The following is a 13,059-nucleotide window of genomic DNA, read 5'->3' on the forward strand; positions in this document are numbered from 1 at the left end:
GCTGAACCTTCTAATAATCAGGGAAATGCAAATTAAAGCAACTTCTCGCCCATCAGATTGGCAAAAATTCAAAAGAATGTTAACACCTACGACTGATGGGAATGAAAGGAAAAGTGTATTTTCATATGTAACTGGTGGAAAGGGAATTGATATTGTCTTTTTGGAAAGCAATCTTTTAAAAAAAATCTATTTGAAAAATTCATGTCCTTCAACCCAACACTCCCATTCATAATTTGTCCTGTAGAAGTAAATAAAGCATCCATATGCAGGAATATATAAAGGTGTTTAGTGCAGCAATATTTGTAGGGGCCGAAGGACTAGAAAGAGTCCATCAACAGGAGAGTGTTTAAATCAGGACACATTCCTGCCGTGTAATAAGATGTAGCCATTAAAAAGAATAAATTTATTTGTGAGGGTCTCCACGATATTATTAATTGAGAAATTCAAGAAATGTGTGTCATATGGTCCATTTTGTTGAACAGTCATGATCAGGATTGGCAAGCCCTTTATGTATGTAACTGTATGAACATGTAACAAATATGGACGGATTCATACCAGATTTTAACATTGGTTGTAGGAATTTTAGGGAAGAAGTAGGGAGTTGGAAAGGGGGTAAGATAAAGAGCCTGTTCTGCAAGTGTCTGTGAAAAAAAAAAAAAAAAGAAGAAGAAGAACCATTTATGTACAAACCTGTATATGAAAACAGAGTAACGGAAAGGTTTTGAGCCACGATCATCAGAATGTGAATGATGAGGTTTCCGAGATTGTGAATTTGTTCTTTAATAGACTTTCATTTTAAGAAAAATCTTTTAAGTATGTATTAATCACATAGGAGAAAAATTAAAGCTATTTTGATCACAAATAAAAGCTTTTTAAACTGCAGAAGTTGACTTCCTCCCTGGATAACATAGACGATGTTATCCAGCCCATGGGTACCTGCACACTGATGAGTTTCCATCTGCATCCTTAATCATGGTCATGAGCTGCAAGGTCATAGACCAAGATGCCTTTTCAGCAGTTCAACCCGTATGGACATTTCGGACTAGACAGAGCCAGCATGGATGGTTTGATTTTCTCCCTTCCAATGGGCTTTTCCCCATCTCAGCAAATGCTAACACTGTTTAACCAGTTGATCCAGCTCCAGATCTGGAACTTAGTCTCGATTTCTCCTGCTTTCTTTGATCCCACATTCAATCCAAGGGGAACCCCTGTCAGGTCTCTGCTCAAAAGAGGTCCTCTATCCCACTATCGTCAATGCTAAGCTTGATCCTTTGGTTAAGGTGGTATCTGCTAGAGTCTTACCTTTGTAAAGGACACCTTTCCTGCTCGACATGGAAAATTAATCTGTTGGGTGATACTTTGAAATTATGTGACTATTCTGTGCCCTCAACATTTTATCCAGCAGTTTCAGAATCCCCTAACAAGCCTTGTTTGAATCAATTATAATACTGGTGATAGCAAAACAGTGGTTTTTCTAATTGTATTATTCTATTTTCGTTCTACATTGTTCTGCCAAGAACTTGTCTTCCCGTCGTCTCCCTGAGTACTAGTACAAATTCATGGAGTATTGCTTAGTCCAATCTGCTATGTATAAAATCCATTATTGTCATTATTCTTTTTTATGCTCAAAATTGTTCAGAATTGGCGAACTCCATCACGCCATCTCCTGTATCCTTTTGACACGTCCCCACCAGTCTTGCAAGATACCCTTGGTTTTCTGGCACACCAGAATAGGGTAATTGGAGAAATTTAAACGTAGACCTTAAAGTAGATCTTATTTCATCCATGTTACACTCTGGGGTGAGAGCGTGGCATTGTAGTTATGCAGGCGAATGTCCTTGCTCTTAGTAGATGCTCTGAGTCTCCCAGGGAGAAATGCTGTGATGTCTGCAGCAAGCTCTCAAGGGCAGGGAGAGGGGGAGAAAACAAAGTTTGCAAAAATGTAACCGTAGGTGAAGCTTACTTATATTAAAACCAAACCTTTCTTTCAACGGTTTTGTGGGGTTGACTTATTCACAATAAAAGCGGTAGGAAAGATAGTTTGTTTACCAATCACCGCTTGCCGTGCTGATCCTCTCCAAGGAGGCTGCTCACCTGATGCGCCCTACAGGTCACAGCTTCTCCCCTTCCCCGTGGCCCACCCAGCTGCCAAGTGAATGTCTTAAAACTTAAATCAGAACGTGCCATTCCCCTGCCTCAAGCTTTCCTTGCCTCCTGAGAGAGATTCTCGATTCCATACCGAGGTCTCTAAGGCCTTCTAAGGTCTGGTCCGGTCCTCCCTGCCCTCTGTCGCGGCCCCTCACCCCTTGCCCACTCGCTCTGCTCCATCCTCGGGCCTTCACATAGACGGTTCCCTCTGTCTGCACAGTCCTGCCCCCGTTTCCACAGCGCTTTCTTTTTCTCACCATTCATACTTTTTGCTCAGTGCCACCTCCACCCGAAAGCCCCGTCTGCTCCCTTCCTTAAACAGCTTCCCCATCCCCCCCACGTCTATTCCGGACCCACCTTAATTTGCTCCTTGGTGCTTATTTGTTGTCTGTCTCCCTGCTGGAATGTAACATGCCCCCCAAACAGAGACTTTGTCTAGTCAGCCTTGTGCCCTTAGTGTGGAGAACAAAGCTTGACACACAGTAGGTGCGCCATAAATGCTGATGTGATTCACTGATACAAACACATATCCATGGATGTGGGGTACACACAAATGCATCCTCAAACAGAGGAAAGCACACAAACGCTTCCTGAGGTGCATAGGGAGAAATAGTCACGTAGAAACACCCGTGAACAGACCTGCAGTTCTTACACACACACACACCACACACAGGATGTACAAAGACAGATACACTCAAACAATAACACACACTTGGGAGTTCCCGTCGTGGCTCAGTGGTTAACGAATCCGACTAGGAACCATGAGGTTGTGGGTTCGATCCCTGGCCTCACTCAGTGGGTTAAGGATCCAGTGTTGCCATGAGCTGTGGTGTAGATTGCAGACACGCCTTGTGTCACGAGTTGCTGTGGCTGTGGCGTAGGCGGCGCTACAGCTCTGATGAGACCCCTAGCCTGGGAACCTCCATATGCCGTGGGAGCAGCCCTAGAAAAAGCAAAAAAAGACCAAAAAACACACACACACACTTACTTTTAGACATCCGCTGGTCCATAGACATTCAAACATTGGCTTACTTAGGCACAGCATGCTCACACAATCCCCCACACACACAAGGATGCAGACATTTGTATGCAGGAGCATAAATGAAGGTCTGTCCACACTCCCGTACGTACGTGTGCATGCACCCACTTCGCCCTAGTCCCACCCAGCCTTTCACATCCTTGCTAAGCCCGGCTTGGGTGGGCACTGATGAGCGACTCTGCAGCCCTTAGCTCGGAGGGCCCCAAACCTCCTGGCAACACTCCCTCCCCTCCCAGGAAAATGATCTGGAAGGAGGTGGGGGCTGCTGGGCAGGTACCCCCTGATTTATGGCTGCTCCAAGGCCACCATTTGGGCCAGCAGTGTGACCGAAGCCATTAGCTGTCTGGGCAGAGCTGTAAAATACACCTGCCTTGGTGCCGTCTGCTTCAGCCACACTCGCCTCTGTGGTCATACCCGCCTCCCTGAGCAGCACCTGAACCCCCGAGGCAGTGGCCTGCCCTAGCCATACACTGAGGGGACCAGGGCAGCAGGGAAAAACTTCAGGCCTCTCAGGGGCCCCCTACTTGGCTGGGTTGGGGGAGTGACCCTGGACAAGGGGTGCAGACACAGGATAGTGGTTCTCAGCCATTCAGGCAAACTGGTATAAGTTGTGCCCACATGCAGCTGGAGCAAGCAAGGCGGGCCGTGGAGGGGGCTGTGGCTGCCAGTGGAGTGGCTGAGCATCCAGTGTTCAAACAAAAAACTAGGTATCTTCAGTTTGTTCATACATTCGTGCATTCATGCACTTAGCTGTCATCATACAGGCCTCATAGAGATGAGACGTAAACCAGGTCCTGCCATCCGGGGATGTCCAGTGCAGTAGAGGAAGGGGAAAGGGAAGGGCAGAAGGCGGGCCAGCATTTATGGAGCACCCCTTGTATGCCAGACACCGAGTTGGGCAGCTGACATGCATGGTCCCCTTTTGGCTTCACGATCACCTGGTGAGGCAGGTACCTCCACCTTCCATCCCATTTTACAGACTAGAAAGCTGAGACCTAGGGGGTGAGGCCTCCCGCCTAAGCCTTCACAAAAGGCTCCAGCCCCCAGCAGAAAGCCTTCAGAGAGTGATAGAGAGCAGCCCGCGGTACTTCAAGGGTAATTTCCATCCTTGTCTCCAGGCCTGGCGAGGTTCTGAAGTTCCCAGAAAGGATGGGACCCTGGGGGATTGGACCAAGGGCCCAGCGCTGCCGCCCCCTCAGCCCGTGATTAATGCCTGACAGTCCCTCCACTTGCAGGGAACTCATCAGACTAATATTTCCCGATGTGAACTCCGCGTCGCCCTAGAATGAGAAATCCCACCTCGCTCGCATTCCGTGCCCCAGATGAATGGGCTCCCGTCCTGGGGCCTGTGAATGATGCAGCCTGTGCCTGCAGAGGGAGGTCGATAAAGGCCCTTCATCAGCAGAACTGCCGCCTCTCCTGGCTGACCAGCGGGCCCTGGTCCCCCTCACCATGCTGCTCCCCTGGGGCTGGCCCTGGTCTGCCCATCAGAGATGGGGAGGCAAGGTCATTGCCCAGCAGATGGACAGTGGCAGGTGGGTCTTATGAACAGAGGGACAGGCCTTCTCTAGCCCTGCACAGAAGTCGGGCCCTTGGGGATCAAAGGCAAGGGGCAGAGTCTGCCTACCTCTTGCCTTGACTTTGAAGCTCTCGTGAGCGCAAAGGAGGGTGGAAGCATCTAGCCCGAGGCCATGAGCAAACACCTGCCTAAGTTAACCTAGGATGTCACAAGAGCCCCTCACTTGCAGGAACCAAGTGATTCTAGGACTAGAAATACCAGTAGTTATTGCCATAGCCAGAGAAAATAGACGTGGTAACCAGGACCCTTCCTTGAGTGCTGAGTTACCACGTAGCAGGCATGGCGAAAACACTGACATGCGTGATTGCTTTCAGACTTCCCGGAGCCCCACGGAGTAAGGTGGAATTAACCCATTTTATAGAAAAGTGAGGCCCAAGGCAGTTAAATGATACTCTAAGTAAAGGTGTCAGGATTAAACCCGAGATATCTCGACCTTGACACCTGTGATTTGTGCCATTCATTGTCCATTTGTTCAACTGATATTTGTTACATGGTGCCTTTGTGCCAGGTGTTGAGTGGGTGCTGGGAATACACCAGGCACGCCCCATCCCTGCCAATGTCCCATGAGAACCAGCATCAGACAAGGCGACTGTGGGGCTTCCCTGAGTGTGTGCATGGGGACACGCTGCTCAGGAAGGTCTTACCAAGGTGGGGGCAGTGGCTTGACTTGCCCTTTCATAAGGAGACACCAGTTCACCTCCTGAGGGGGTCCTGAGGACAAGCCTCCTTGAGGTGCCAGAGGCGGAAAGAATCCAGAGCTGGAGGTCAAAGCATTGAAGGCAAAGCCAGAGACAGGAGTGGCCCTCCTGTGAGCAGGCGCAAGGGGCTGGGAGCAGAAGATGGGGTCAGGACATGGATGTGGGTGGAAGGGACCTGATGGGAGGGAAGCCGGGGTCCCCTGTGTGAAGGAGGCCGCCATCGTGATCTGAGCGGTGTGGTCCCTGGCTGGGTGGTGGTTTGGGCTGGTGAGAAGGACAGCTCTTCCTGCCCAAGGAGTGTCTCCTCCTCAGGTTGTCCTTCAACAGCAGGAGATACTTGGCATTAGATACACGGCAGCACCACGGTGATCAGTTCATGGGAAGTCTCCAGCCAGCAGCCAGAAGCTCGGGAGCAGTTGTGACTTTGAGGGACAGGAGGTGGTGATGGGTTCCCCGGGGTGGAGTCGGGGGTGGGGAAGGGGACTCAAGCCCCAGCCAGGCAGGGTGGAGTCCCTGGCCTGGGGGTAGAGGGGGGAGGAAGCTGAGGGTGGAAGCAAATCTGAGCCAGTCCTGAGCCAGAGCTCAGGTCAGCAAGACTAAGGTAGCCTGAGGCTACCTGTTCCCGGTTCATGGCTGCCTGTTCCTGGTTCATGGTCACCAGCCTTCTTTCTGCCCAGTCAGAATGGGGAGGGGTGGAGAGGGCTCTACCTGGGAGAGAGAGGCTGGGAGGCCGAGCCACCCCAGGCTTGGGGCTGTAGGGGGCTGGGAGGATGCAGAGGGCAGCAGCTGCAGTCCCGTTGCAAAGAGCTTGTCTTCCGTCTGCATTTTGTTACCCAGCTTCTTCCTGCAAAGTCTTTCCCTTCTGCCCCCCACACACCTCTCTCTAAGCCCCTCCTGCTCATGGCTCCACCCTGTTTCTGAACCTGCCCTGATCCTGACCCTCAGTTCATCCTTGACCCTGACCCTCTCCTTGACCCTCCACTCCCTCCTCGTCCCACCCGAGTCTGGGGCCTCCCCCGCCTCCCCCATGCAGTTCCCTCATCTCTGAGTCCTGCCCCACCCCTGCCATTCCACCCCCATCCCAGGTCCTTCCACCGTCCTTCCTGCCCACCCTGCCCCTGGAGTGGGGTCAAGACCACGGGTGAGATTCCAGGAGGGGAGACGGGGGTGTCCGTTGCTCATATTCCTTATAAATAATTTTAAAGCTGAGAGGTTCCTGTTTTCTCAGGGGGGGGGGTGTCAAAAATAGGTGGGAACTTCAAAATGACCTCATTAAAATGCCACGTGCAAAGTCAGTCAACAGCTTGAGACATCAGCATAGCGGTCCCCTTTGAGGGAGGAAGGAGGGCGTGGGACCATCTGGGCTTTCTCTTGTTTCTGGATGTGGGTGTTGGGTACTCAGGTGTACTCAGTTGGTGAAGATGAATCCAGCAATATGATTTGGGCACTTTTCTGTATCTATGTTAGATTCAATAGAAAGTTGAAGGCTTTTTTTTTTTCCCCCTTCATTTAAAAAAATGTAGTCTGAGTGCTTCAGGCCCTCGGGGCCGTGCAGCTGGCCACAGGGTCCCTGTAACAGTTGGGGTCTGACCACCGAGAAGGCTGGTCAGGCTGACTCTGCCCTAAGCGGGCCCTTGGACGAGCACAGTCAGGCTCTCAGTGATCCCAGGACAAGCTTTCACCCCAACGGGACGCTGACAACCAGCCCCCCTCCCACCATATGCCCCCTGTCCACTGGGATCCTGCCTCGGTGCCAGCTGCTTCTCCTAGCCTAACAGCTGTATTTTTCAGGTACAATATGACAGGCTCAATCTATTCCTGTTATATATTTCCCAGTAAATGGACAAGGTGAAAACAGTGTCAGTTCAAATCACTATCATGACACTTAATTCTGATTTACTGTACCTTTTGCTGCAATCTTGAAAGTGCCTGCGCCTGTGCCGAGCTGGATTGCCCAGCCATGCCCCACGGGGTCGACGTTAAGATCAGCTTCAATAAAAGAATTTAGGGTAAGGCAGCCCCTGGTGGGCAGGGGGCAAGCCGGGGCCCAGAGGACGAGCCAGCAGAGATGCTGAAGCCCGGCTCCCACGCCTCCCTCCCACCGACTCTTTGTCCCAGCCCTGTGTTTGCAGCAGCTGGGAAATTTATGGAGGCTCCATAAACGGGTTTTACAGACAGCTGTTAGAGCGTGCGGAGCAAGGCTTGGCTGTCGGGGGACCTAGTCGCAGGCTTACAGCCAAGACACTTAAATATTATGGCCCCACATATATAAAAAGTGTGCTGTGCACGTCCTCCGCCACCTCCCTCCTCCTGACCCAGGAGCGTGGGGTATGGCCGGAGAATAGCATCGCTCCCAGTTGCTGGCTCGCCAGAAACCAAATGCCTGCAAACTCTTGCTCCGGTGCCTGCTGCCCAGGCCAGGAGCCTCTGGCTGGGCTGGCGGCGTGGATGCAGGCAGACTCCTCCAAACCTCAGTGCTAGGCGAGTGCCAGCCTCCTTCTGCTCTGCCCTCCTGACCCGCTGTGCCCAGGCTCAGCTCACCACGCTCTGTTAGCCTCAGGGCCTGGCTCCAGCTCCTTTCTCTACCTAGAAAGCTCCTTCCCTACCCCAGCCCCAAGCCTTTTCTTGTCCCGGCCTGTTCCTACCTACCCTTTCAGAACTCAACTGATAGACTGTTTTTCTCAGAGACGTCCTCCGTACCTTCTAGAATCAGGTCCCCTGTTATAAATGCTCACATCCCCCTGGACTTCTTCATAACATTTATAACAATTGTAATTAACTAATTATTGGTGTCATTATCTGTTTAATGCCTGTCTTCCCCACTGGACAATAAACTCTGAAAGCAGGGACTCTATTTGAATGTATCCCTAGTGCCTTGCATAGGGCCTGGCACGCAATAAACATCGAATGAATGAGTGAATGCACGAACAAACGAAGAGGCAGGGACGAATCACACGCAACCCCCAGACAGAGCACAAGGTGAAACGTGCTCAGATCCGAAGAGCAGGTGGAAGGTTTGTAGGGGTTCCGTAAAGAGAAGCCACTTCAACAAGGGGAAATCAGCAAAGGCTTCCAGGAGGAGGTGCCATGGGAGTGCCTGGTAGAGGAAAGTGCTTTCATTCAGAAGTCCCGGCTGTGAAGCTGAATCTATGAGTCAGAGGGCTAGTTTCCAGCTTCTGTGTCTTTAAAATGGGGCTAATGATAGCGCCTATAGGATGTGTTTGTTGTGAAGGGTAAATGAATTTAGCACAGCTCATATAGCACGAGATCCTTACACTGCATTACTGTTGGATATGGCCAGAACTTGGTAGTTTCAGACAAAGGAGAAAAATCATTCTCCTTGATGCCCTGTGCCATGTTTTGTATCTCTGTAACCTTAGCTGGAGCACCTTAGCCGGGGGAGAGTGTCTGACCCAATAAGAGCCAAGCATAGGCTGGCCAGTGACCTGTGACCTTTGGCTGGGCCAACCAGATTTCCTCTCCTTAAAGAGACATGGAAAAATTGGTAGGCGAGCCAAGGCTTAAAGTTTCATGATGAAAGTGCAATTGCATAACGCAGTTGAAATTATAACTAAGCCCAAGTCATCACAAAGATGCCTTGGATGCCTCGGCTCCCAGCCCATCTGTGGTCTCATGAGAGAGGTTTCTGTCTTTGTTTTTGTTGTTCTTTTTGCAGAGGCAGTGTGGCAATGCAATTAAATTTGACCTCTCACTCCCTCTCACTCAAAGACGTATTAGCTGCGTGACCTTGGACAGAAGTACATAACCCTCTGAGCTTCAGTTTCCTTGTCTGCAAAATAGAGCTCATGAAATTTATCTCAGAAAGTGGTTGTATGGATTCAATGAGATAATGAAGTAGATTGTGTTACTGTTCACTGAAACCTTCCTTCTTAAGAATAACCAGCCTGGTGTAAAAGAGATTTTGACTGATTAACCCCACCTTTTGGTTTCTAATCCTCAGTGCAAAGAAAAAAGGCTGAGAAATCTGCTCTTTCCCTGTCTTCTCCAGTGCTCTCATCATATGTGGAGGAGATAGGTTGAGCCTTAAGAAATCGCCATTATTCAAACGTCTGTTTTACAAACATTTTGGTCCCTAAGGGTGGATTTCCATATGGTTCAACCTTGGAAAAGGAAGGAACCCTAAGAGCCACAGAGAATCCTGGACAGTACTGGGGCCTCTCAGGGAACGTTCCCCAGGCTTAGGGAATGGCCCTCTCGAAATGTGTGCCCAGAATGGTTGCAGAAGCTCCAGAGCTGTGACCACTGAGTGTCACCTATTCTCGTCCCTTCAGAATGGAAGTGTTTCTCTGTGATTTCCTTGTCCCATTTTGCCACAGTATATTGGGCTTCTGGGTGGCAGGTAAGTCTTTTTGGTTCATAGACTCTGAACCAAAACAAACCAGTTCTTTCCTTTTTGATAAAGAGAAGTTCAGGCATCACACAGGAATCTTGGACTTTGAGCTTGAGCCAGGGTCTGGATGGGACTTTGGCTTGCTCGGCGAGACGGGGGTGGGGTGGGGTGGCAGACTGAATATGTAGTGCCCAGAAGGGCAGACCAGGATAGGTTATTCTATTGGTCACCAATGCCCCAGCCCCTTGAAGTCAGTCTTGGCCAATGAAATGTGAGTTATGGGGTCATGGCACTCAAGGAGCAGAAACTCTAATAAGAGCTAGTTGGTGCTTTGCCACACTCTTTCCTGCTGAAATGGCAACCACAACCAGCAGTGTTCCAGACAAAAGAGGCTTCAGAGGCCTGGGTCCTGGAAGAAAGAAAATATATTGCCAGGCCACAGCCAGTGTACCTCAGACAGGTAGCATGAGTGGGAAATAGATGTTCGCTGTTGTAAGACCCTGGAATCTTGGAGTTGTTTGTTACTGCAACATAACTGACTTATCTCGACTGATTAGATGGCATGCAAAAAACTTAACACAGAGCCTGGCTTGTAATAAGTGTCATCATGATTTTCCTCTTAAAAGCCAGAGTCCTATTAAATGGCCTAGAGGCAGACAGTATGATTTTGGTTTGGTCAAGAATTTGATGTAACCGGAGTGAAGGCTACGTGAAGGGGAGTCGTTAACAATGAAAGTGAGAAAGGGAGGCCAGAGCTTGGAGAACTTGGAGTAGAAACCCTATGTCTGGCTTCACCAGCATAGAGGATACAAAATGAAATCACCTCCTAACATTCCACTGACTCTCAGATCCCCTCTCTCCGCAGCAGAAAGAGTCTCTTTCTTCTTTCCTGGCATCATCTGCCCCTAAGTTGCCCTGCTCACCCCAAGTTAAGTCTGAGATCCTCAGCACGCATCCTTTGAAGTTACTGTTGTTTCAGAAGAGGATCAGGAGCGCTCATCTGTCCACCAGAGGGAGGGCCTGTGTTTCCTGCCTCACTGTGTCACCGCTGCCAACAGACCGGCCAAGAGCAAGCAGCATAAAAGAAGGAATTGATAGAGCTCACTGCACTAAAATGTAAACCTTCTAAATGACAACAGACACCATAAACAAGCTAAAAACAAGCAATAGCCCGGGAGAAAATATTTGCAATTTATATAACAAATAAGAGATTAGCATCCAGAATATATAAAGAATTCTAACTAATCAATAAGAAAAAGACAAATGGCCCAATAGAGCACTCTGCAAATGATAAAAAAAACAAACAAACAAACCAACCCCGTCGATTTATGGAAAAGGAAATTCAAATGGCCAATAAACTTGAAAAATGTTCAGTTTCACCAGTAATCAAGGAAATAAAACATTAAACTGCCACAAACTATATTTCACTCATTGGGTTGGCCAAAAAAATGAAGTTTGATATTAAATGTTAGTGAGGGTGTGTGGAAATAGGGGCTCTTGACTGCTGCTCATGACAATACAAATTGGCACAACCACTTTGAAGGCCAATGAGTCTACGTGCCAGTATCTCCCCGAGAGAACATGTTTGCACATGTGCACACGGGGGTCTGTGTAAGGATGTTTAGTGCTGTACGGTTTGAAAGGGAAGAAATCGGAGAAAACCTAAATGTCCATCAACAGAGGATTAGCCAAATAAACCATAGCATGGCTGTGCTATGAAGTCCTATGCAATTATTTATAAGAATGAGATAAATATAGGACATAACAGAAAGGGATATTTAGGTAAATAAAACAAGTGGCAAAAAGTTCATAAAGTAGGACACTTTTTAATGTAGAGATAAAGAACCAAGCATACATGACATTTTTTAAGATAAATATAAATGCGTAAAGTATCTGCAAGGATGATTCAAAGGGGACTAAGTAGCAGCTGCAGGAAAGGACCATGTGTGATGGTAGGAAGGTGGTAGGTAAGTGGGAAGGCGTCAGAGGGGACTTGATCTTTATTGTTAATATTGCTGAGTTTTTTACAGAAGAGGAAAAGAAGGTACTTATGGATGCTTGTGTGATTAAACATGAATTATTTATAGGAGTTCACAGGTGGCTCCGTGAGTTAAGGATCCGGCACTGCTGTGGCACAGGTTCGATCCCTGGCCTGGGAACTTCCATATGCCATGGGTGTGTCCAAAAAAATGAATTGTATATAGAGAGAAAAACAGACTGTCTGGCTTGTGAACCCCCTCCCCACTGGCCGAGAGACAGTGGGGAGCCAGAAGCATACACATGATTACCTCTGGTGGGCAGTCCTCCTTCAGGAGCAGAGGAGGAGGGAGGGGCAGAAACTGTACATCAGTCTGGAGAAGGTAACCCCTGTAACTAACACCCCCCACCATCTCAGTGCCTTAACCTAACAAAAGTTAACTTCTCACTCTTGTCACAATTCCATGTGCATGGTGGGGGAGGGGAAGCTCTGCTCCACGCAGTCACTCAGGGGTCCTGACCCACTTCATACTGTGGTTGTCTTATCTTGTGGTGCCCTGTCTTTTCCTGCAGTTGGCTGTTGAGTGGGAACCCAGAGACAGCATGGGGCTTATAGGGGCCAGGCTTGGAAGTGACCATACCTCACATTCTCTTGGCCAGAACTTAATCATATGGCCCCACCTAACTAGGAGGGAGGCTGGGAACTATAGTTTAACCATGTGCTGGGGAAGAGAAACTGGCTTGGTGATCACAGAGCAGTCTCTGCTTCACACCAACTCCTACTGACATAGGTGTTTCGGGAACACACCCTGGCCCACCTTCGGGCAGCACTTCCCCCCACCTCCCCGCATCTCACACTGTCATGCTAGGAGGGGTTTCCAACTTGATCCTTTGAGCCTAGTCCCCCCCTCTGCCCTCATCTCAACGTCTTGGCCTGGAGAGCAGAAGAAACCACCTCCACACCCCATGTCCAGATGCCCAGCCTCATTTTTTTTTCTTTTTCTTTTTTGGCCACATGAAGACACATGGAGTTCCCAGGCCAGGGATCAGATCTGAGCCACAGTTTCAACCTACACTGCAGCTGCGGCCACACTGGATCCTTTAACTCACTGTGCCAGGCCAGGGCCAGGGATCGAACAGAGACGCTGCCAGTCTCATCACGCCACAGCAGGAACCCCAGATGCACATCCTATTTTTAGTCCAGTGGGATGGTGGGACACGCCTGTGAGCAGGAGACACAGGCAATATTTGCGTCCACTGTTCCTTG

The 13,059-nt window shown here is 49.3% G+C and overlaps 1 long non-coding RNA gene across 1 annotated transcript in view; it reads left to right on the forward strand.

The window, feature by feature from the left end:
* The window catches only part of LOC110256245, a 68,151-nt gene extending 56,288 nt beyond the window's left edge, over positions 1 to 11,863 (forward strand). Inside the window, exon 4 of the long non-coding RNA XR_002337583.1 lies at positions 10,681 to 11,863. This is a non-coding gene — a long non-coding RNA (uncharacterized LOC110256245). The remainder of the gene's footprint in view (positions 1 to 10,680) is intronic.

This window comes from Sus scrofa, chromosome 1 (assembly GCF_000003025.6).
Source record: "Sus scrofa isolate TJ Tabasco breed Duroc chromosome 1, Sscrofa11.1, whole genome shotgun sequence".
Classification (NCBI taxonomy): domain Eukaryota; kingdom Metazoa; phylum Chordata; class Mammalia; order Artiodactyla; family Suidae; genus Sus; species Sus scrofa.